The 22482-nt window shown below is 32.7% G+C and overlaps 1 long non-coding RNA gene across 2 annotated transcripts; it reads left to right on the top strand.

The window, feature by feature from the left end:
• The first annotated feature begins 520 nt into the window (after positions 1-520).
• Positions 521-5660, top strand: LOC111642675. Of its 2 annotated transcripts, none has more exons than XR_002759586.1 (3): positions 521-554; positions 2927-3012; positions 5631-5660. It is a non-coding gene; the product is annotated as an uncharacterized LOC111642675 (long non-coding RNA). The 2 variants fall into 2 exon arrangements; XR_002759587.1 differs by lacking the exon at positions 521-554 and adding an exon at positions 574-2262.
• Positions 5661-22482: the final 16822 nt, after the last annotated feature.

Here is a 22482-nt window from a genome sequence, read left to right as displayed (position 1 = left end):
GAAAAATGGATTCCAGTAATCATTCCCGAAAATTTAGAGAATGAAAAGAAATTTCGTTTTAAAACTGACAACAACAAATAAATAAAGTTAAAAAAAGAAAAAGGTATTTATTTTTTTATATTTTACTAAAAATTATTTTTTAAATATATAATATCTGTTTTATTTAGCTTTAAAAAACTTATTAATTTCTAGATTATCCGCATCCTTACTGGATGAATGAAAGTATAAACAACGTATTCAAATATATTGGTCTCTCCCCTCTAAACCAACGTATTTATACAAAATTAGAAATTTATGAATATAAACGCTATGAACTTTTTTGGGGGTAAGACCTTTAAAAACAAACAAAAATTAATTACCGAAACACTCGCACTAATGCGAAAAAGTGAAGAAAATTGGAGCGTAATTCATTATAAAAGGGAAACCCTTGTTTTATTTCTAGATGGTAAGGATCTTTTTTCAAAAAATTTATAAATTTTAAATATATTTGTTTAATTTTTCTTAAATGATTTAATATTTTTTAGAAATGGACATGGTAAAATAAAAAAAAAATGGTGAGTAAAAATATTTCTATGGTTTTCAGATATGTGCGGTTAAATTTAATATTAGTTTTTTGTTTTTTTCCAGGTTCAATAAAAGCACTTTTTTAGTTTAAGAAAAATAGACTTTTATTTGAGTAAACTATTGCTACATTGATTACATTTAATTTTTATGTTAGATGGTAATTTACCCAAACGGAAATAATTACGTATAAATCTTATTACAAAAGCTTCATTGAATATTTTAGTATTAGGCTGTAATATTTTTATATCTTGATTTCTTGATATTTTATAGATAAAATATAGACAAAAGTATCCGCACTATATGGTAATTGCAAAGTTTTTTGATTCCAGCATAAATTTTTTGAATTAACACGAATAAATTTTATAATTGATCGGTTTTTAGGAGGTAATCCATATGAGTCGAAGTAAAAACACGTCAAATCTTGAAAATATATCGCTATCCAATGTTGTCCCTGCTTTAGAATGTTATCGGTATTAACTATAAATTCTTTCTTTTTTCTGATCTGATTTTTTTGGGGTATAAACGCCTCCAGATGTCTTGCTAATTTCGGCATCTCCTAATGCTAGTTTCCATAAGGTAATTGTATCCATCGTTTAGTAGTCGATGTAAATATTGCGAGATTGATCGATTTCTATTGTATTACGGTACTGTAAAAAGCACACGACGTTAACTGTCTCCGGTAAAGATCTTTTAAACTTTAAATCGATATTAATGTTTCCTTGTGTTAAAACACTGGTATGATTTTCCAACACCGCCTTATCGGGAGTTAAATCAAACACGTGAAACATGTATCCTTGTGCGTATTCGGAATATGATATATTAGTGTATTTTTCGTAGGGAATTCCCTCCATCTCTTCGAATAATGTTGCATAACTTCGAGCGTAACTTTTTTCATCGAAATCTGGAGTATAAGGATTAGGAGGAATTAAAATCGAATCCTTTATAACAGAAATATAATTTAAATCGAAATTTTCAAAATTGAGAGGATTTAAATCGAATTATCCATTAAATGCATTATTACATACTAATCCGATTATAATTCTTTTTGGGAGTTGCAATTTGGCACAGAGTATTTGGTGCCCAAATCATGCGCATGTAAAATAAACCAGACTTGTAGGTAGTCAGGGGACCGAGAACTGAGTAAAAATAAAATACAAAACGCTGAGACTGTTTCTATGTACAGTGTGAGATTTGCACGTGTGTTGCTCCTGCTCTCCGAGACATAGCTTCATCCCAAGAATGGCTTCGCTGCTTTTCTTGTTTTCTTTTTAATATGTATATTATTGCTATGTATATCCAATGTGTTTAGATGATTTGATTAGTGATTATTACTTATTAGTAGTATTATGTGGGATTCTACATAATTCTACTTAGAATTTTCGACAATGAGATGTTATATTGTTGTTTTGACTTAGATATACATTAGCAGAACAGTATCATAATTTAACTAGAATATTATGAAAATTTTCAAAAGAAAATAATGTATGGCTTTATTATGCTAGTACATTTTCATTTTTTTCCTCTTCCTTCTGTTCTTGTATTCATGTTAGATCTTTTTTTCATGTCAGATTTTCTCAACTTTGGATAGAACTCTGAATATCAAGACAACCAAAAATAGGCAGTTGAAGATCATTTTTCTGTTTTACTAATACCTTAATGGAGAATATTTAAATGTGTATCAACATATTGTTTAAACAGGTGAAATTTTTAATTTGGTTAGATGAGATATTATGCATAAAATAATAGAGATTAATTTAAGACCTATATTGACATAGGTAAAATATCTCCACCTTAAGTCTTTATCTTGATAAGAAAAAATAGTTTGGCTTCTCTAAAGAACTAGTTAATATTATATAGAATCTGAAACATTAGGAAACTGAAAAATCATTGATCAGATGGTTGAATATGTGACCATTGCTTCCTTGTACTGATATGAAAAGATAGGACTTTGGGATATTAATTTTCAAATTATATGTATCAAAAAACTATATTGAATCTTTCATATAAATTTAATTTCGGCAAGAAAAATTAAAACATCCAAATTATCAATCAAATAACTATGCTTGTTTCATGCTTATCTCAGATTAAAAGATGCTTAATTAACAAAGCAAAATTTACAATAATGATATATTCTCTGTCTTTATTTTTTAATACTCTTTCTATGATTATAACAAAATTTAATAATAATCTTTACTTATGCTATTATAGAAAGTAGAACAAAACAAATTATTTCAAATGAATATGAAACAAATATTGGCACTAATATGTATTATATAGTATTTAGTTCAAGCTTAATTTATAAATGTAGATATATCCTGAAGTATTAGGCAATTTAATTATCTCAAATAAACATTTTTTTCAGAATGTATCAAAACCAAATGTAGAAGTCTGCAATTTTTGTTCCCAGGGTGACAGTGCATTACAATATAGCTGGAGAACATAACAATGGTATGTTATTTTTACACTTAATATTATTTAATTTAGTGTGTTTTTTACATGTAAAATTTAAAATAGAATGTCCATAATTCTTTTACCAATTTGACAAAATGTAGTAAACACAGATAGAGAGAGAAACTGTTGAAAGTAGGATGTAATGTGTGGTGATTGGTGAAGCTACTTTTTACCACATCTCAATGTATGCACCATTTGTTGCACATATGAAAAGATGTGAAACACTTGATAAAATGACAATGCAAATAACAATCAAATTGTTTTATTGATCGACTGAGGCAACATAGATTGGAATGCCTGTTGCAGAGACAATTATATATAATGTATGTATGTACAATGTCTCCACTCTCGTTCAAACTACCCGCGACAGTTATATATATATATATATGTTACTGTGAATGACCGATATCTGGCAAATGTCAACATTCTCCAGTGAATGTCATCATTCACACAGTCGTTTCGTGTATGTACGAAATATTTGCTAAATATCATTATTTCTCACACCGGCAAATGTCGACATTCAGCATGCACTGATGGTGTGTGTTGAATAAAAATATTTTTATTACGTTAAGACAAAAATGAAAAATGCAACTTTTTAATATGTCAAAATAGGAGAAAGCTTAAGTAACAGCGCATGTAAATAAACTGTTGAACCTAAAACAAACAGCACATTCTAAATCATAAAAGAAAATAATACAATAATAAACTTACACATAAATTATGTGATTAACGTTATACAGTCTTATTTATTGCAACAGCTTAAACTGTTATAACACTTCAAATTGCACAAGAGTACCTTGCTTTTACAACTGCATTTATTTGTGGAACACTTCTTTTTGCAATGACAGCATGTATAGCCTTGCCCTCCACGTTTTGAATTAGCCCCAGCTGCTTCTTCAGCGATATTTCTTGAGAAGAAAGCTCATCTATGGAAAGTAACTTTTCTTTACAAATTATGAACTTATTACAAGTATAAAGCTTGCTTGAGGGTGCCATTTTTGTTTGCTAATTTATAAAAGTCGGAGTCTTCTATTCCAACAACAACTGCCAACACATTTCGAGCATCTGTACGGCCACGGTCGACATCATGGACTTGTATTCATATGGTATCACCAATTTGAGCAGAAGGAAACGGAAAAGAATTTGGCGACAGACTGTCGCCTCTCTGCCGACATCGGCTTCTCGGGTGTCGTTTCGACTTCCACCAAAGCTTATCTGTGCTTGTCGACATACAATGGCGATTGTTCGAATGTATAATAATATAACTAAATATTTGGTCTTTCATCGACGTATTTTGTATGTATCGACATTCTCTAATTTCAGTCTTTCACAGTAACATATATATATATATATATATACACACATACACAATCCTGCTTAAAACTAAGATAATTAAAATTCAACTTAAACCTAATACTATTACTACTTACAACTAGAAAGAGAAAAGAAAGGATGAAGGACAGTTGGACAGTCTACCAGTATCTTTGATCAGTGGGTCCTGACACTGGGGTAAGTGTCGATGATAGTCACTTCGTGAACGGTGAATGTCCAATCTGTTAGCATCCGGGGAATAAAAAATCGTTAATTATAAATAGGTGCCAAGGCAGGTCCTTGGATTTCTACGGAACAGTTGGCTCACTTATTTTTAAGTCCTTATTCCTATGTGGTCTATACTGACCATCTCTCGCATTCATCCTAAGCCTTGTACCTTGTCTCCCGGTCATTCTTGTCTGACCTCTCTCCTTTGTGGCGAACCCAAAAGTGTCTCATGTTCTCACATGGTGTCCACATGACCCCCTTCCTGTCCCTTTGTAAACTGGCCAATCAGGACCCATGAATAGTACAGCTCCTGCCACATGACAGGAAAGGGTTAAAAACGGAAGGAAGAAGAAAGGAGTTCTTATTCTATATACAATTATTTAAAAAAAATGGCGGACAGCCACACATGCAACATATCAAGCCAATACTCATTTCCAGCCATGTTTGGTGCAATTGATCTTTATGGATGGGGAAATTGCATCCTGGATCTTTTGTTTCAGGTCTGCAATGTCTTGTACTTTTATTTGATACACAATATCCTTGACCATGTCCCAAGAGAAATCAGTGGGAGAAGGCTGTGGGTGATCTATTCCAGATATGTCAAGCTTTCAAGTTTCTCTCAATATCTGGCCACTCCTGTTGTGGACCTGGCCAAATTGTTGATGTGTATTATTACTGTTCCATGAGCACTAAGATGGTTTTTTAAAAAATATATTGTAATAAATTGTATGCACAATCAATGGTTTCATCTGATGTCCTTGGTCAACACTTCTCTCTTTGTCTAGTACTACTGATTCTGTCTCCATAAATTTTTTATGCTACTGGTGAGATGATGGAAGTTTTTATACTTTATTCTTTAGTATTGTTGCATCTGTGATTAAATTTTAAAAAGTTTAAATTTATTTTGGTGTGTGTTGTGATGATGATTAGCCATGCTAATACTGAGAGAACTTGCTTTTTAAGCAGAGATCTCTATGAGTTCAAATGTAATTTCTGAGTTAAATATTATTACATCAGGTATTTTATATACAATATAATTTCATATTCATCTAGTTTTTTTATCCATTTATATTTAGACTGTCGTTCTGAAGATACATTGAGAAGTTGAAAAAATTTGCTTTGGATCTAAATCATTAAGTAAAAACAACTATACTAGATTGTATACCTGAAAATCATTGTAATGACTTTTGAAGCATTAGAATCAAGTTTTTGCATTGAGTATTACAATAACTCATCTTCATTCAATTTTCTCTCTGAAAGTGAATTTGCTCAGTAAAAAAGCATTATAACCTTTATGAAAAAATGTTTTATTTTGATATTACTCTTTATGTAACAATATTTTCAAATGAAACTTGAAACTAAATAAAAACTTTTATTGAATAAACATTTAGTACTTAGGACTTACTGTCACTCATCTCCGTATAAAATGATCAGTTTTGGTCAACTGTCATAATGTTAAAAAATTAGAGAGGTTGAGGTGCAAGTACAAACATTGAACTTGTACGGCAAGTAGAAATATACATTTGATGTTCTAAGTCCAAGTAAAAGACCTTGCAGCACTCATTCACAACATCATGTGACTCATAGAACAACGTGCATAGAACATCATGTGACTCATAGAACAACGTGCATTGATTCATGGGAAATTTGAAGAAATGGCGGATACATTTAACATCAAGAGTTACCAGCGAAGGTAAATAAGCAAAATAAACTATTTTAAAGTATTTATAGGATGTTTAACCCATTAAGTCAGATTTTCCAGTCAGCCTAGTTGACCATAGAGTAGTCTTTTAAGCCTGTCTTTATTGTAAACACAAATCTAATAAAATTATACAAGAAAGCCTTCATGCCTTAGCCTGGATCATTATAAGGTTTAGTGAATATGCTGCTGAATATTATCTTCCATCCATAGTTAATTTCTTCATCTCATGTTTCTTCTTTTTTATTATTTACATGCTAGCTGAATCTTTCACATGCTTCTTTATTAGTGTCCTTTTCACATCTTTCATATATTCAATGTCAATATGGCAAGGCCTAGTTCTTATGCTGTAGACAGTAACCTTTGTCCAGATTCATATTTTCTTTTTAAATTCAATTTCTTCTCCAGAGTAATTTCAATATGCTTGTAAGAAGGTTCTGTTTGTCAAGTGCACACTTATCACCAGCAATAAAGGGCACAGGAATATATAAATTATCCATTATGCTGACAAAATTTTAGAAGCAGAAAAAAATACTAGTTATAAAAGATTCTGAATATACAATTTTTTGTGGCTAGTATTTTTTTTTTACTAGTATGTATGTGTATAGTACAGTACAGTACCAATTTATGAAATTGCCTCATTCATAAAAACATAAATGGAAATTTATAAATAGGGATAGCTTAAGATTCGTCCATAAACTATGTATCCTGTTTTAGTTAATTTTTAAATCTCTTTTCTTGGTTATCAAATATGGTCTCCTAGTCCCATCCTTCAATAAACAACAATGGAAATTTCAAAACTCTTTTTAGAAACATTACCTTATGCCATTGAAACAAAAGTATAGTTTAGTAACACAGGCTACTATTTTTAATGCCCGTAACTTACCTTTCCCGTATTAGCTCCAATATGTATACAGTCGACCCCCCCTATAAGATAGAGATATGTTCCATTCTTTAGGAATCCGATTTCTTACGAATCCTTCCAATCACAACCCGACACGTGTCAAGTTTACGGACTACGGCTGTTTGAAAGATTTTCTTCCATAAAATTAATCGATTCTAGACTAATCCGACTCAACATTTCCAAAATACGTATATTTTTTTTGGGAATAATCCGTATAAACTACGCTATAAACAAAAAATTGTAGGATTACTTACCGAGTGTCACCATTCGACATCGCCATTGCTCAACATTGTTTTCGTCGCGGAACAGCTCAGCAAACAGCGGCCGATTTCTAATAACTTATTTTTCTGCGAATAGTTCCTTGAACTTCGGAGACATCATTAATATAAATAATTTTAATCGCCGTTGAATAAGAAATGTTTCTTTCACAAGAAATGTATAAAATTACAGTACTGTATTAGACTTACGGTACCTAATTTACATACTGACAGACGATAGTTAGCGTAAAAATCTCCGTAGCGTGGCGCCACGCTAGACGGCGGAAATTATATATTTAATTATAACGAAGTTACAATAAGTTAATATATAATTATATATACAGTACCTAATTAATATATAATTATATGTACAGTACCTAATTTATATAATACTGTCCAGACGATAGAAATCTCTCCGTAGTTGGCGCTATGGACGGCGGGAAAGTAGTTCGGCTGCCCGATGACGTTTGAGGTAATTATAGGTAATTTTTACTGTTTTTTACGGATACCGGTCACAATTTTTTTGTAGTTTTATAGGAATCGTAATTATAGGGGGGTCGACTGTATTCAGTTCAAACTATATCTGTTCTGTTATTACTGTACTAATTTTCTCCAAATCTTCAGGAAGATCAATCCAGTGTTGTTTATTCAATCCTCTTCCCACCCCTATCAGTTCATGAATATTTTTGTGACCTTAATTTTTAATAGAACATTAATTAAACATATAATAATCTCCAGAATTGGATTCTTTTAACCTTTGTACTACCAACTTTTTATTGTTACCACGAATACCATGGGGTCAACGTTGACCCCAATATTTTCTAAGAATATATTTTAGTGATTTTTTTCATTTTATTGTTTAATTTTGACTTTCACTGAAAATACGAAATGTTATGCTACATATTTTTTTTATTATACACAAATAGAAAAATAAACATACATGTTTATATACAATACTTCTTGCTCTGCATAAGGACTACTTGATGTACTGTACTACTACTGAAATTGTCCTGTCAAGAAGATACTTTTTGACAGTTTCGTTATTGTATTTTTGTGCCCATTTAATACGAAGTGCATTACATTAAGTTGTAAGGTCTCCTATTTTTTTCTAGGGGAACAGATAGCAGCGTGTGGTTTTTTTTAAAGAAGTGAACACTGGTTGCATAACAGAGAGGGTAACACCACATGGTGCACAGAACTCTAGCAGCAGCAGTTTGAGTGAGAGGTGCTTTTGATACTTAAAATGGCGATGTTTTCATTACAAGAACAATGCATAAACATTTGTTTTCTGCACTTGACACCCACCAAAATTCATTGCCAGTTGAGTGACACATGCGATGATGGTTTCATGGATGTGAAAAATGTGCATTCATGGGTGCAATAGTCACAAGGGCAAAAATTGTGTGACAATGAACTGGAACATCCATGCCCTCATGCCAGCTGGTCTGACAACATGATTGCACACATGGAGAAGTTGCTTCACACATGCAATGGTGTTATCATCATGAATTGCTTCCAGCATTGCAAGAAAAATGGCCGGAAAAGGCTGCATATGTGCTTTTCCATCAAGACAATGCTCCAGCTCATCAGGCGATGTTAACACAGGTGTTTCTTCATGGAAACAATTTTGAAGTGGTTTCTCATGCTCCCTACTCACCTGACCTTGCTCCTAGCGATTTTTGGCTTTTTCCAAAAATGAAGGACACTGTAGTCGCACATTTTTCCAGTCATGCCGCTCTAGCATCAGCGATTTTCCAGTGGTCAAAACAGACCCCTAAAGAAGTGTTTGCAGCGGCCATGATGTCAAGGTTGTACGTGTACAGGGAGATCATGTTGAGAAGTGACAGAAGTTTCAATTTGTTTGTGTAAGTATTTTATCAGAAAAAAATGGGAGACCTTAGAACTTGAATGCTTCCTGTCTTTCGATAGGTCAAAGCACAAGTTCTAATTCAAGCCAACATCAGCCAAGTTTTAATTCCACTTCTGGTAAGGCAGTAGTTTTAGTATTTTTGCTATGCTTTTTTGCCAGTGATTTTCATATTTCCAAGAGAAATAAGCATCCCCTAATCCTCTTTTTTTTTAATTCCAGTTTGAGTTCACATATCTCCATACTATAAAAGTATTTAGATTAGTGAGTCAAGAATGTTAAAAGGACGACCAGTTTACGTTGTTTTCTATTTTTTCAGTAAAAAATGCAATTATTTCTGTTATCAGGTGTTCATTTCAGTCTTATTTGTTTGGCACCAAATTAAAGAACTAATCTTATGGATACACAATCTGTTTTTTTGTCAAAGTGGGCGATAGGTATGAAAGTGAAGAAGATATCTTGTATGATAATTATGATCACTCAGATGATGATGATGAGATTGCTATAACAAGTGGAGGAGCAATACAATTCCAGCAGTTTATCAAATGATGATTCATCTGAGAACAATCAGGGACTTCAAGAACGATAAGGATCATAAACGAATATTTAACAATTTCACTCAAAAGTCTCAACATATAATGTGAGAAAGAAACATTGACAGTTATCAAAATAAGTTACCATGGGGTCAACTGTGACCCAAAGTTTACAGATGTGAGTTTTAATGTAACTTGCAAAATAAAGCCTTTTTAGACAGGCTCAATTGAGAAGAAAAATATTAAAAGTCACGAAAGGATAAAAATTTCAAACAGTTTTGTAAAAAATATAAGGCTTATAATGTAGAGAATATTTACTAAACCACATTAGAATGAATGGCATCCTGTCCCATCGTACGAATATCCACAAGTTTCTAGAACGTGTTTTTGAATTTGCCATAAGAGGACGGGTGTGTTTTGGTAGCCATTAAGGTACTGCTAATTATTATACCCCGTTCGCACACAATCCACGACTCACTTCGATCTCGATTATGACTTTCGCCTAGTCGAACGTCATGCTGTTCGCACAGGCAGTCCGCTTGAGAAGAACCCGGCTATTACACGCGATGATAAAACTGACATAACTACGCGGTTAGTCACGAATACCAACAAACAAAATGGTAGTTTTGGTTAGAAATAAGTACTTTTTCTTGCCGTGTATCTAATAATAGACAGATGACATCGTCTCTCCAGTTGTTTTTTTATTTCTCTGCTGATAGCTCGACACATGTTCCACAGCCAACTTGTATTTTCTCGCGCGCGTGGTATTGTGGGATTTCTTATGACTGGATCTAGTTTCAAGAATTCTCGAGTCTATCGCGATTGAATTTTATTTTTATAAGTGGTGTGAAGCTGTATGTGATGTGAACAAAAACATGATGCATCGAGATTGTATTCAACAGTTCCAGTTATATTCATTTCCACCTGATGAAAATTAGAGAAGAAAATAGGTAACCTGCCATGCATGTACTGTACGGTATATCCAGCTAGATAAATAACCTTGCCATCATAAGACACAAGTCCATACAGAATGATTACTTGCAGATAGGGTTTTTGATGGGTAACTACACAAGTACAGGTATACCTCGCCTTACGTCGGTAATTGGTTCCAGGAAAACGACTTAAGTCGAATTTACTTGTCTCCGAATCTACTTGTCACTAGGCTAAACCATAAATTACTATTTCCAGTTCTGTATTTTATTTATTAATGCATTTTTAATAATATATGGTTAATAAGAATCTATTTTAAGCTTACAAACAAATAAATTTTAGTTTTTAATAGAGTACAGAAAAAAGTAATCTAAATTTNGAAGTTTTCACAGAAAAATAAGTTGTTAGAAATCGGCCGCTCTTTGCTGAGCTGTTCCGCGACGAAAACAATGTTGAGCAATGGCAATGTCGAATGGTGACACTCGGTAAGTAATCCTACAATTTTTTGTTTATAGCGTAGTTTATACGGATTATTCCCAAAAAATATATACGTATTTTGGAAATGTTGAGTCGGATTAGTCTAGAATCGATTAATTTTATGGAAGAAAATCTTTCAAACAGCCGTAGTCCGTAAACTTGACACGTGTCGGGTTGTGATTGGAAGGATTCGTAAGAAAGCGGATTCCTAGAGAATGGAACGTATCTCTATCTTATAGGGGGGTCGACTGTACTGTACTGTACTGTAAATACAGTACATACTTGTAAATGTATATATTTTAATATGATTTTATGTGCTTTAAACGCTTTTCTAGTGATATTACGACTTCAATATTTGTGGCGGACGGACGTAAAGTCGAATAAAATGACTTAAACTTGATTTTTATTTTTCCGTATACTTTTTTGACAAACGACCTATAATCGGGAACGACGTAAGTCGAGGTATACCTGTATTTTGTGACAATTTATTAATTAAAATTTCACCTACTTTATCACATGAAAAATAAGTATAAAAGTCAAGATTCCTATATTAATCATTTCTTGGTAATCATCGGTTTTACTTTTAATAAGATATTCTAAAGGTGGCATTATTTCACGTCATTATTCCATGATTTTATGGTACTAATTGATGAAAATAAATCAGAAAATACAAGTTTGTAGAAGAAACTGCAAAAATCCGAAAATTTTTGCATTTGACTTAATTTGATTTTTAAAAATCTAATTAAAAAAACAAGTGTTAGTCGCGCGTCATTAAAAGTTGATTAAAATCGCGAAAAATTTGCGGGTGAAAGTTTCTGAGGATGTTTGGGGACCTAGAAAACTGATAATACAAAAAAATTTCCCCCATGGCCCAAATGCCCGGTTTTTATCTAACACTATGTAAACGGCCCGAAAAAACTCGAGCGTGGGAAATAAGCGATCCACGTATTTCATTTTTTTATAACTTTAATTAAACGTAAAATATGCTTAAAACTAAAAAACAAAATAAATGTGTTAATTCTGAAGTTAAAACTCCAAAGTTTATTGTCCTTTGTCTCGTTTTCGCGAAATTTGACATGGCTGTTTCAGCTTATTTACAATTGGATGACCTTGAGAACAGCTGGTCCCGTCTTTCCCATATACGCCTAAGGGTAAGAAGGGTTTAAAATATAGGACCAAAAAAATTCTACTAAATAATCAAAAAAACATCCAATAGTATTTTTTAAAATTTTATCGAAGTGAAATCGGTTCAATAGAAGTTTAGAACGAGTTAATTCTGTGAATATTTTGGACTACTTTATGAATTAAACTGTTATTATCTATCAGGTAAATATTTCCTGATAGAAAATAACTGAAATATTAGTAAAATCAGAAAAGCCAATTTTCTAGAAACATAAATAAATAGGATTAAGGTTTTCTTAATTTTACTTTAAATTTTTATCAGTTTTAAAAGATATTTCCTTACGAAGCATGTAGTACGCTTTTTTTCTTTACATTGGAAAAATTTTAACGATTGAAAATATTCTCTTTATAATATAAATCAAAATACTGTAGCTATACTAATTTTTATTCTAGTACAATACACCATTCCATGTTAAGTAAATTGGTTGATAATGTGTGTCAATTTCTTATTATGTAAAATTTAAAATATTTGATATTATTTGATTAAAATAAAACTGATAAGGTAGGTCTATTATTAAGGTGGCAGCCTCCCGCTGTGAGAACCCAGAATCGAAACAAAGCGAGTCCAAAAATCCCAGAAATATTTCGAGAGAGGTCCATCCTGTTATGTCTGACTTGTCCAAACTCATAATAGGGCTTGCTAAAAAGGTCCTCTTAGTGCCCATGCAGAGTTTAAAAAGACCTATTATCTTTCGTGTATTAAGATTTTTAGAGAGTAAATGTCTTATTATGAATTTGCAATATATTCAAAATAACTTTATGATTCATCGATAAATAGGTTAAAATCTGTATAATCGCTTATGACTTATGTTCTCATTTTATATTGGCCAAGTACAGAATTCAAGTGTGACGAAAATTGAAAGGTAGAAGCATTATTCAAGGTGTAGTAACCTTGACTCAATTCATTTCAATAGTAAATAGAACGAGGAAAAGCGTGGTACCTACATTATTTGTAAATCATTCATTTCAACAGCTAAAAGTACAACAAACTTGAGATCATTGATTTGAAATTCTAAATTAATTTAAAAAACAAAAAATGTTTTCTTTTAATGAATAGTAACTTGCTCAATTATTTTAAAATGCAATTCTTATTTAGTAGTATGATCATGAATCAAGTTTGGTAGAGGCTAACGAATTAATAGTAGTCATATATGTTCATATTTTAATGTTTATTAATAATAATATATATTAAAATGTGTTAGTTAAATTAAAATTGATTTTTTTAATTAAAATTACATTTAATTTTTTTTTTTTGGAAAAACTATAGTTCCTAGGCCCTCTTGGTATGCCCGTGCATTATTTCAAGGCCCACCAGTTGCCAAGCGGTTCCATTCCCTGAACACTGGGAGTTCGGTCGTGGGTTCGTGCCTCGCCAGGATGGGCTAGCTACATTAGTTTTCCGGATTTTCTCCGCGTCTATATAACCTGAGTAGGGACTAGTTACTCTTAAAGGCCATTCCCAAGGCAGATCGCCCAAGTGTTGCGTTGCTTAACTTAATAAAACAAACAAAAAAGCATTATTTGAAAGTTTGTTTTGTTGATTTTTTGCATTAATCCGAAATTCTATGCTGTTAATTAGCCTAGATCAGTGTTTCTAAAACTATTGGTCGCGAAATGATACTACATTCCGTAGAAATACTTGTATTACTGAAAAATTCTCACAGAACTAGGAACAATAGAGCGGTTGCAGCTGACGTTTTCATCGTGAAAACGTGTACGTCGGACGTTCAGCGCCGCCTTCCTGTAAACCTAGAAGTTTGAAAATGGCTTTTGGAACGTCAGTGGAATCATGCTAGACATTCCAAACGCCATTTTCAAACTTCTAGGTTTACAGGAAGGCGGCGCTGAACGTCCGACGTACACGTTTTCACGATGAAAACGTCAGCTGCAACCGCTCTATTGTTCCTAGTTCTGTGAGAATTTTTCAGTAATACAAGTATTTCTACGGAATGTAGTATCATTTCGCGACCAATAGTTTTAGAAACACTGATCTAGGCTAATTAACAGCATAGAATTTCGGATTAATGCAAAAAATCAACAAAACAAACTTTCAAATAATGCTTTTTTGTTTGTTTTATTAAGTTAAGCAACGCAACACTTGGGCGATCTGCCTTGGGAATGGCCTTTAAGAGTAACTAGTCCCTACTCAGGTTATATAGACGCGGAGAAAATCCGGAAAACTAATGTAGCTAGCCCATCCTGGCGAGGCACGAACCCACGACCGAACTCCCAGTGTTCAGGGAATGGAACCGCTTGGCAACTGGTGGGCCTTGAAATAATGCACGGGCATACCAAGAGGGCCTAGGAACTATAGTTTTTCCNACGAGCATAAAGTCGATCAAGAAGAGGGTTTTTTTTTGTGTATTGACAAAATCTTACAATTTGAAAAGTACATTTGGAAAAACGATTCATTAAGTTTATTTTAAAAAATTGTAATATTTTTCAAAGAAAATAGACTCATGAATAATTTTTTTTTTTTACTCTCCACACTGTGAGCACTAAGAGGACCTCATTTAGCAAGCCCATTTTGGGTTCGGCCAGGCCCAAAATAGGGCGACCGGTATTAAGGGACGAGGGCCGACATATCCGATAGGACTACCCCCGAAAAATTCCTGGGGATTTTTCGACCGGATCAGATTCGATTCCAGGTCCCTCAGAGCGGTCGGCATCTTGAAACACTTCGTTTTATTTACAATCATCAGTCTTACATTTTTTAATTAACTTATTTCAATGTCAGTTTTTATTATTGAAATTAAACTATTTGTTACAAATCGAAATTGGCATGAACCGCTCTTAATAGAAATGTACTCGGTCTTACATTTCAAACGTAGAAGTTATCATCAACAATGCATAATTTTATTTTGTTTTATAATATAATGTACAGTGACTCCAATTTACCAGGTTTTTAAACAAATTTTATAAACATTTCGTTCGCGGAACTGTTACAAATATACTGGGTCGCGCTAGCAAAAAGTTTGAGAAACGCTGGTTTAGAGTATGAATTGTAATAAACAATTAATAAAATTAACAATTAAATGCCGGTATATTAAATATTATTTGTTGTTATTAATTGTGTTACGTTATTACATTTGTTTTGGCGAAAGATGAACATGACGTTCCGAATAAAGTGTTGATGATCGCTTAGAACGTGTAGGTCGTAAACATCATTTCTGTTGTCACAACTGCTATTAGGATTATTCAGAATCCTTTTAACTTATCTTTCTTTTTCTTAAAAAAAAAATTACAGCGCCATATACAGAAACTGTTTTAATGTGTACTGGATTCCATTTTTTTTTTTTTTTTTTTCTAATGTACCGCGAAACACTCAAATTCGGTTCGAGAACTGAGAATAATTCGAACAAAATTAGAGAGAGATTTGGGAAAATTCTAAAGAATGCTTTTGGAGGTTCCTTCCAGGAAGGAGCGTCCAAAACTTATATTCACATCAAACTTAAAATAAACGTATATTTATTGTTTTTTAAATGTAATTTGTACAAAGACACGAATAAAATAACGTTTGAATTTATAGCGCGAATTTAGCTTAGAGCAAGGCTGATTTAGTTAAATGTTACAGTTCGCCAGAAAAATACAAACTACGTAACACCAGGCTATATTTATGGATAAGACGTGACCTCTCATTTCTTCTATTAGTTACAGGTTATTAGGTGCGTTTCAATACTCGTTAAACTAACTGTGGTTAACTGCCCATCTCTAGTTAATTGTCATATTTCATGAATATTTCGGCTTTAATCGTTGCTATTATAAACTTCGACGTGATTAAATTTTATCCGACCAAACAGATCACTCTTTGTAATTTGAAAACTGCAACAAGAATGATAGAAGACAAAAAATGCTTGGAAAATTTATACAGAAGGTAAACAGTATGAGTCTTCAGCAATGAAGAGCAGAAATGGCCATATTTAAAAATATGACATCCCAGGTCCAAAATGTGCATGCGCTCCGAAACTATTAGTGCCACTTTTGCACCGAATGATTCTATTTTATATTTTAATTCCGCAATAATTGTATTTTTACCCAATTTTAAATATCGAAATCGTGAAAAACAAATTTGTTGTTTAGAATATTAAGAGGATAAAACAATTTTTGTTATACAGATTGAATCGAACTAAAATTACAATGCAAGTAATGAAGTTAATACAATAATAACTTACACACTACCAGTCTTTCAGATAGTTTTTTTCCCTCAGGTGAAGAGTGATTTTCGTGAGTTGTTGACGTTGCTTTCCAGCCGTAATGGATGTCGGAATAAAAAGGGCAATGCTATTGAAAACCCATCACTACCACTCTGTTCTTGCTATATATGCATATGTTAGGCTCAAAGACCGAAATCACTCATTGAGCGAAAAAAAACGCTGATATTTCATATTTGACCACTACGCGTTTTGGTGATTAAGAAAAGCCATAACGCGTTCTGAACGTTAGCTGATGCAACCACGATACAGCATCATAAGACGCTTAGTGGTTTGTAACTTTAAAATATGGATTATAGACTCGAAACATTTTTATTTACAATTTTTAACGCCGAACAACATTAGTTCTACAAGTTTTTCTAGAAATTTAATTTTCATACTTAAAAAATTCAAATAAATAAAATATATGGAGAAAAATACACATTTGTTTCTTTTGTTTTGCTAAAAAGTGCTAAAGATCTAACTACAAATGCTTGTAGGTGCTTGATATACTATACACGATAAAATAAAAATCAACTGCTAAAGTTAAAAACCACTGTGCGACGGATTTATTATGGCTAAAAGCCACCACAAGTTCTGGATGTTAACTAATANTCACAAAGCCTTAAACCTTTATACATATTTTATTTTTGATTGGAAAGGAAATATTTTCAAATACTTGGAAATGTGTGAATGAGGAAGGTACAAGGTCTGTTCAAAAAGTATCGGACCTTTTTTTTTCCGCGTAAACCAATGATGCACGAGAGGCCTCCTTCAGTGGAGTTGTGGAGGGGACAGTCATGCACAGCCCTGAATTTTTTCCCGCCTGCAGGAAGCGTCAGTCGTTGGCAATCGGCCTATGAGTGAGGTCATGTAGTGCGCTCTCGTTGGATTCCACTAAGCTGGAAAATGACTGAACAACGTCATTACATCAAATTTGGCCAAAAACCTTGGCGATACCCAAGCATAAACCATTCGCAAGATTCAGCAGGCTTTCGGTGACGATCCTCGAGGCCAAAAAAAGAGCGGCAGGTCCTCAGCAATATCAAAGGTCATGTTGACAGTTTTTTCGACTCTCGTAGGGTGGTGTGTCGTGAGCATGCACCACAAGGCCAAACCATCGCAAAGGAGTACTACCAGGAGGTCCTTCGTCGTCTTTCCGATATAGTGCGACACAAACGACCGGATCTGTGGTCGATCAAAACTTGGCAGCTCCATCATGATAACGCATCCGCCCATTCTGCGTATCTGATTTGGGTTTTCGTCGCCAAACATAACACTCCTGTGGTTCGTCATGCTCCATACTCTCCCCACATGGCTCCGTGTGACTTTTGGCTATTTCCCAAGCTGAAAATGCTGCTAAAAGGAACCCGAATTTAGTCGAGAGAAGACATCGTGCGGAATCCGATGGACCGGCTGATGGCCATTCCAAAAGATGCGTTCCAGCAGTGTTTCCAGCAATAGCAGAAACTCTGGGAGAAGTGTATACACTACCAAGGAGACTACTTTGAAGGGGATTAGGGTTTTGTACCTCAAAATCAATAAATTTATTTTTGCCGACCAAAGGTCTGATACTTTTTGAACAGACCTCATATACTAAATAAACTGGAGTTGTGACTCAAAGGAATATAGACTCAAATTCAGGGAAAGGAGAGAAAGGCCAAAAGATAAAAAGTAGTGAGAAAGGTTAAACAGACCTTCTGTTATGCAAATATTGACCCTTAATTTTCCAACCTTCCTCACTTCTTTATCTTTTGTCCTTTCTCTCCTTTCACCGGCTTTTGGGTCTATAATCCTTTTAGTCCCAAGTCTAGGTTTATTTAGTATTACTTCCATTGTGCAAGATTTGGCTACTTTGAGCCAAAGTTGGCTAACCTTTTATTAGTTTAGTATAAAAAATATCGTTTGGCACAATGGCTACTTTTTGGGCCACATATTATTTATAAATGTATTACTTGAATAAAAACGCACTTCAAAATGTGTTTTGTCGTTTTTTATTAATTAGAGACCCAAATAAAACAAATATTTGTGTTTTTCAAATAAATTTTTGTTTGTCTCCTCTATAATAAATGAATTTATCTATTTCTAAGTAAAAATTTAAAGTGTCTGTAGAAGTAATTTTTTAAAATATCCTTTTTTATAATAAAGCTATAATATTTATTACTATAATCTAGACATGTTAATCCTTAAATATACTTGTATATTTAAGGATTAGGTCACAAATATATTATATATACTTGTGGCCCAAAACGCCATGACTTCTTCCAATGTGGCCCAGAGGAACAAAAAGGTTGGACACCCCTGTTATAAACTCTTACTTACTTCCAGATGTTAACTAATAACATGGATGCTGAGCGAAGTGTTAATAAAGTTGTACGTCCTGAATGTTAATAAAGTTACTGTAGAAATTGTAAATTCATTACGAGCATAAAGTCGATCAAGAAGACTTATTTCCTAACTGATAGAGACCTGATGGATTAATGCTCATAACAACAGCTAAAACATTTCTGGGAGCTGCACGTCCCCTATCAACATTAGGCACCCTAACTAAAACAATCGAACCAATTTCAACTGCAGAAAATTACCCTAAATTGAGAAAACTCTTCGAGCTCGAGCTCAAGCTCGAATAAAAAAAATAAGACGAACGATTCTATGATGCAGATCCCTGTATTATTATTGTGAAATACTAATCAGAACAATTTTTACTGTTTTTGAAAATTTTAATAACTAAAATGTCTTAGGATTTTTAGGCTTTATCAGAGGTATTAATTTACATCTGATATGGAGAGTGCCAATGGCTCAGTGGCATGAAGAAAGCGAAATCCTACTCGGGTGTTATACAGTATACAGTAATACCTCGGTTTTCGTTGACTTCGGTTATTGTCGGTTTCGGAATTCGCCGATTGTTTTCGGACGGATTATCGACGAAAACCGAAGTATCACTGTACAGCAGTGGCGTGCCATCATTAGAAGCGGTGGAAGCGCCGCTTCCCTTTATTTTATAAAGAATAAATACATATTAGAGTAAGGTAGATGAGACAGAGATAGAATGCCTTTAATCATGCGTATAGGGAGCTTATCCTACATTCTTAACAGGATAGTATCACTGATTTATCCTTTATTTTAACCTATCCTGAGAGAGAGATGAAGAGTAGGATTATAAAATAAAGGATACAGATAAAATAGAAATGTAATAGTGATAGAATGCCTATATTCTTGCATATAACTTACACATTTATATCTTTATCATATCCTATCTAAACGTGTAATTTAAAGAGATAAAGGTACTGTATAAGGCATAAAATAATATATAGTATAAGACATAAAAAATAATGTAATTCTGTAATTAAAACTGAGGTAATTGTAAGCTGTATACGAATAATAACTGACTTAAAATCGTAGATTTAAAGTTATAAATGACATGAAAAACTAGAAAAAAATGATAAAAATTATTATCTCTATCAAACAAAATTCTGAAAACATTTTTTTTCTATAAATTATACATATTTTTATTAAATTTAAACATTAATAGACCATATTAAATGTCCTTCAAACTTTAAAAATGTTTTCTTCAATTCAGAATTATTCATTATTCATTCATTTAAACAAATCTATTTGAACATTCACTGAATTATGGATAAAGAATCTGAAGAATTGTGTGGAATCCGGGATCGAATCCGAGCTGATGTAAGCATTTTTTGACTGAATAAAACACTAGATTTTACTTTTAATACATTAAAATTTGTTATTCGTGAATAAAAATAGATATTTAAGTTTAAAAACGTTCAAAAAATTAAAATTTTTAACTATATATTTTCAAAATTCTTCGTAGAAACTGTAGAAAAATAGCATAAAAAATCTTTTCTACTCTAAGGAATGAGATAAAGTTTTATGTGGAAATTATTGCATTTATCTTCCTCCTTATTAATATTAATTTATAAATCTTTATAGAATGTTAAATTGAGTGAAAATGAATTATTTAATGGACTAATGTTCTCCGGATCCTTCATTCGTCTGTCTGTAATATCGCTTTGAATTTATCTACAAACTCTTAACAGGTCAGAGGTAAAGAGAGCCAAGAGGACCATTTGTTCCATTCCCTAAAATTTAGTCTTTTAAGTAAAGGAAACATAAGATAAAGTCTATTTTAATAAATGATAAATATATTTCCTTGTTTATTCATATTTCTATAATTTTCCAAGAGAAATAAGGCTTCAAATTTGTGCCTGACTCGAGCCTATTTCTCTATTTCCTTGCTGTTAATGTAATGATACAGTCAAACCTCTGAATGGCGGCCAACCACGGAAACATAAAAATAGCCTTTGTTTACAGGTGGCCGTTATTAGATGTTTACAGGTGGTCGTTATAAGCAAAGTACTATAGAAAATTATAGAAGTTTGGATAAAAATTCAAACTAGATCCCACAAAAATACACAAATAAGAGCAGATTTTTTTATTGTGTATCAAAAATAACTTTAATTTACATCATTTTTATCACACTATTTGTATTTAAAAAAAAAAATTGGAACTCCTCGTGTGTTTAAATCTCATTACTTCAGACTAAATTCTTCTTCGTTTAGTCTAACCTAACTCGTCTAAATAGCGCCTATTACATAGATAAACGGTGCGCTAAACCAGTGTTTAAACTATAGAAGTTAACAAATGTCCCTTTTTAATAATTTATAATCATGTAAAATACCAATTATGTCCGTGCAGATATCATTTTTTGCCGTAATAAACGGTAAATTAAGAAATTAAAATAAATACAGTTAAGAACCTCTGAGTAACGGACAATGGCGGGAACTGGTATTGCTTTATAGGTTATTTTGTAAGCATTTTAAAGGTTTATCCTTCCTTTCTTTATCGAATTCATTCGTATATTCGTCGATTAACAATGAATTTCATACCTAAATCGTTACTGTCTAAAAGAATGTGTAGGGTGGTCCAAAAATCAGTTAATTGAGATTATTGATATTCGACAACAGGCAAAGTTATGAACATTTGTCATCAAATCTTGTTGAAAACTTTAATCTAAATCTTTCTTTTTCTATAAAAACTTATTCCCACAGTGGCAAAGTGAATAAAACCAGTGGGTTCGTGCCCTCACCACGTAGAGTTTTCCGGATTTTCTTCACGTCCTAATAACTAAATAGGGATTAGTTTCATATAGAAAGTCTTCTCAAGAGTTATCCCTGATTGGAAGTTCCCTTTTATTTCAGCAATCCAATACAATATTACGTAAACTTCAAGTGCCGTTTTGTACCTTGTTCCTTAATGATGAAGTGAAAAACTGTTTACAATATTGAGCGTATAATAAATGTTTTCTATGCAGTAACTACTACACTGTATAGTGCATACTGTAACAGTATATTCAGTATATACACTGACAGCTCCTGAAGTTTACTGAATAATTACACGCTTCGATTTAGTCCCACCATTTGTCTGTCTCTGAAATTAACACTAAATCGAGTGTGGCGTTAAACCGAAGTATCTCAAGCAATACAGCAAAGAGATTTACACACGGTTTCGAGTTTGGGAGTTTGAAAAATCGCTGATAACGTAGCTTGAAATGCATTCGTTAAAGCTTTATGAGGGTGGTTCTATATGGAGGTTGTGTTATAGACAAAGTTATTACATTTGTTATCAATATAAAGAATTAAAACAGCTGTTATTTTCTTTCACGAAGGTAGAATTATATATTATTTCATATTGCGTGACGTGTCGTCAGTAAAAGAATATACATAAAAATAAAAAATATATATTCAGAATTTTATGAATTATTCCTACATAAAAATTCAAAACAGCGTTTATTCTTGAGGGGAAAAAAACTATATGGATATGTTATTATTATAACGAAAGAAACACAAAAGTGTTGACTCAGTTCAGAAT

Source organism: Centruroides sculpturatus, unplaced genomic scaffold, assembly GCF_000671375.1.
Source record: "Centruroides sculpturatus isolate CEXI.00-Female unplaced genomic scaffold, Cexi_2.0 scaffold1677, whole genome shotgun sequence".
NCBI lineage: Eukaryota > Metazoa > Arthropoda > Arachnida > Scorpiones > Buthidae > Centruroides > Centruroides sculpturatus.
This window is presented reverse-complemented; position numbering and strand designations above follow the sequence as displayed.